Consider the following 4,614-nt stretch of genomic DNA (forward strand, 5'->3'; position numbering starts at 1 on the left):
CCCAGCATCAGAGCAGCCAGGTGACAATGTGCTCACCCAGAAGTTGGCTGAAATCTTTTTGCACATCTCGCAGCTCACTCAGGGAGAGGGATTGGGTGACTATCTCTGGTTCTTTCTCTTCCTCCTGTTCTCATGATGGCCCTGGTTCATCGTCATCCCTTAGTAAGCGAACAGATTTCTACTTTTCTTTCTTCCTCTGTATAGAGGCAACTGATACTGGCACAGGTTGGTTGTCTGGTTCAGCTGCAGTGCCTGCCACCAGGGTTGGAGTAGCCACATTGCCTGTCACAGGGGCTTATGCCTGCCACCGAGGTTGGAATAGCCACAGTGCCTGCCACCAGCGTTGGAGCTGTCACCATGCCTATTGGTGTGGTTTCCCTCTTTTTCCATTGAGGGTGCTGTATAATACCGAGCAGTGTTTGGTAGATACTGGCCACAGCCCAGCACAGTGCCGTAAGTTGTGCCTCTCTGGAATAGCCACAGCATTTTCCTTTCAAATATTCTCACTTTATCAGGGTCCTGAAGTTGTTCGGAGGTGAAGTCCATACCATTGAAGGTGAGAAGTTCTTTAGATACCTGACCATATTCTCCTACATGTCATGCCACCCATAACCATCCAGCCTCAGGGCAGATAGTCTTAAATAGTTGTTTAATCCTAAACAAGACCTGAAACACATTTAGGAGACATAGCAATGGGAACATGTTGGTTTGAGCATCCCAAGGATATTAAAAATTCTCAAAAGCTGTCCCACCTGGCCCAAAGGAGAAAAGGGAAGCAAAAGAGCTGGGGAAACTATCCTCCCCTGTTTCCCCCAGAGACTGGGTGTGATTATTAGTATTCTGAGAGATGGCACCTGAGGTATGGGCAGGACAGCAGTGCTGCATAAACATCCCAACATAACTGCCTGAACAGTGATGTTGTCATACCATAAGTTGATATTACACAGGACAGCAAAGTGATAATCCTGATCCCTCTCCCAGAGGTGATAAACAGCATCGCAGGGAGTATATAAAGCATCTAAGAACTTACATAACACAGCCATGCAAACAAACAAATTAACATTGTGACCAGTGACTATTTAACTAATATAATAAATGCATATAACAAATTCGTTTTAACAAGTTCTGGTCAGATCTGTCATTATCTCAACCCTTTGAGCCCCACGTGGGGCACCAAAAAGGACTGTTGTGGTTTGGCCTCAGCCAGAACCATGCGGCCATTCACTCAACCCCCACAGCTGTGGGGGAGAATCGGAAGAAAAAGGCAAAACTCGTGGGTTGAGATGAAGGCAGTTTAACAGAACAGCAAAGGAAAGAGAAAAACAACAACAATAATACTGATAGAGGAATGTACAAAACATTACTGTACCACCACTCACTGACCAGACCTGGGGAAGCCCCAGCCCACTCCCCCGGGGTGACTTCCTCCCCTTCCCCCAGCCAGCTATGTACTAGGCATGGCATCGCATGGAATGGAATACCTGTGTCCCATGCCAGATCCTTGGGAAAATTAACCCTATCCCTCCTGGAAATAGCATATCACCCACCTTGACCCATACAATTTAATTTCCTTATGGATCCTATCCAAATATCAAACATTCTTTTTGAGAATTACTGGATGGATCTGTTTGGTTTCACTAATCAGGATAGATACATCATTGCTTACCATGCATTTCTATACATTTGTTTTATTTCTCATAGCAGGCAAGAAAGACATATTGTAATTTTAGACTCAAATAATTCTTCATTTATCACTTATGCGGCCTTCTAGTACCTAAAGGGGGCCTACAGAAGAGCTGGGGAAGGACTTTTTACTAGGGCATGTAGTGACAGGAAGAAGGGGAATGGATATAAACTGGAAGAGGGCAGGTTTAGATTAAACATTAGGAAGAAGTTTTTCACTTTGAGGGTTGTAAGGCACTGGAACAGGTTGCCCAGAGAGGTTGTTGAGGCCCCATCCCTGGAGGTGTTCAAGGCCAGGCTGGACATGGCCTTGGGCAACCTGGTCTAGTCGGAGGTGTCCCTGCCCATGGCAGGGAGGTTGGAACTCGATGATCTTTAAGGTCTTTTTCAACCTAAACCATTCTATGATTCTATGATTATCCTTGGAACAGTTTTCATTTAGAAGTCCACGAATAAGCAGACTTACTTTCTTTTTATTGTCTCAGGTTTTGTTTATTTGTTCTTATTCAAAATGTATACTCTCAATTGCCAGCACAGAGCAGTTTTGGAGCTCACCAAGGAGTTGACAAGGACTTGCCAGTATTAAGTGTTGATAAATCTAGAATTGCATAAAAATTGAAAATATGAACAATAGTATTCTCAAAATGCCAAATGCAGATGTCTGGCATTCTGAGTTTCAGTACAGTCAATAGTCTGTATCTATATTCGGTTAAGTCTGTATTCCATGACACTAGCTACCTTAGGATTGTCAACTCAGCAAACAAAGCACCCATGACAGAAAAAGGTGACATTAATGCCTTAATTAAGGTTTTGTAGCTCACAGTAATAAGTAGGGAGGTGAGAGCAGGTAATTTTTAGGAGCTTCCTACGTGATTTGTTGGAGCTTTAGAAATGCCATGGAAAACACATTTTTGACCATATGTAGCTGACTGGAATTACTAAGCAAGGGAAAGGAGGCTTTTAGTTGTTATCATCTAGGTTTGGTTACAGCAGATTTGCGTGGTATCATTTTCTTCATGCCAATACTGCAGTGAAACTCTTTTGACCATAATGAATTTAATCTTGATGTCAGTGAGAAAAAAATTAGGCCCATAATTAGGAGGCAAGACTTGCCCCCTAAAGCAAAACATTTTAGTGTTGACCTAACAAGTCTGCTGGAATAACTGAATGTTTTTGATATTGCATGCTGCATATCCTCTGAAACAAAGAGGAACCATTTAGTATTAAACTGCTTTTCAAGTAGGATCTTTAAAATAATGAGATGATCTGTCTCATGTCAGAATCAAGTAACTGCTGCAGAAATGGTTGTGATAACATCCCTTAAAATCCTTAAAATCCTTTTCGATCCTTGCTGCACAGCTAGCAAAGTAGGGCATCTGTGTGTTCTTCATTATTTCAGTACAAAGGTGAGAAGACCCAGAGCTGGATGCAAGGCTTCCTCAGCCAGGCAGGCAAAGTTGTTTTCCCTGTAAAGATTCAGCAGAGGTTCCCAACTAGCCAGAGTGTTTTTGAGGGAAATGTTGTATTTGCTTTAGAGATTACTATTCCTGGCGACCTCCCTGAAATTTTCTGAAAATTTCTTTACTGCTTAAATTACAGTATTTTTGGCTATAGCTTAGTTCAAAACAGGTAGCTGTACTGCAATGTCGAGGAAGTGTGTGTTGCTTGGTTTTTAGATTTGCTTTTGTGTGGGATTTTTATATTGGTGAGAAAAAAGCATAGGGAAATGAATACGGTTTTTTGAAAACAATTCCTGAGTTAAAAATGTGCATGAACAACTTGATTGTATTTGCTGTTTTTGAAAAATGAACAAAAAAAACCCCTTCACATTTCAGATTTAAATCAAAGACATGGTTGCCAATTTTATAAACTTCAGCTCTTTCCTGTTTACTTCTCAGCCCCACCACTGTTATTTGGCCAAAACCAGGTTATGAGGCTTCTCTCTAGTTTTCTGCATATAATGACAGAGGTTTTGTCCATGCCCTGTATGTTAGTAGCACTTAGGAAATTACCTTTATTAAAGTTTAAGGTTTATGTCTCAAGTGCCACTTAGTCAAGTACTCAGAGTTCACTATGTCAATGGCATTCATATTCCCAGTTCACTGTCATTTTGCCTCCAGTCCATCAATCTGAACAGAAAATTTGCATTTCTTTTGCTTCTCAGGAGCGGTATTTTCATTATTCTTTATTTGCCCTATTTCACCTCAGTTCTGACTTCTTATGCATATGTTTTTGTCTGAAAGATCCAGATTTTGTTCACCTTTAATATTTGCCCACGTCCTGCTACCAGAACTTTGTGTAAGATGGATATTTTCCTCTTGCTATTTTATGTATCACGGACCACTTCCACTTTGACTTTTAACTTATGTTTGTATGCCTTTCAGATATTGCACTCATCTAGTTGGAGCCTCTTTCTGTCACATCTCCCTCTGTAGCACTTCCACAGTAGTACATTTCCTAGAAATCCCTCTTTTATGTCCCAAATTCCTTGGCCTTTTTCTTTCTGCTGTTCATTTTCTCCCTTGCTAATACCACTGCTTCAGATAGTGTAACTGCTTTGATCATGTCTCTCTCATCCTTCTCATTCTGCCCACTTCCCCCTTCTTCAAAACATCCAGTCCACATTTTTGTGTTTGTGCCTAGATCCTTCTCTGTCCTGCTTTGAATGTGTATATGTTGCAACTGAAAGGTGTGTTTGCATAGTGTGCCAACATGCACAATCTTCTTGGGTGCAAAGAACAGGAATGTGGGCAGGTGGCCAGTATTGCAGAAAGTGCAGTTATTTGGCTTACACAAGGCCTCAGTCACTGGTACCTATTACACCATGAATGTTTTGGGCCTGGATGCTAGTAATAACCCAGGTGTCAGTGTGTGTGGGTTGCTGACCATTGAGTGAAAATCGGCTCTGACCCATAAATTATGTTAGACCTT

This window comes from Charadrius vociferus, unplaced genomic scaffold, assembly GCF_000708025.1.
Source record: "Charadrius vociferus isolate BGI_N301 unplaced genomic scaffold, ASM70802v2 scaffold1753, whole genome shotgun sequence".
Lineage (NCBI taxonomy): Eukaryota > Metazoa > Chordata > Aves > Charadriiformes > Charadriidae > Charadrius > Charadrius vociferus.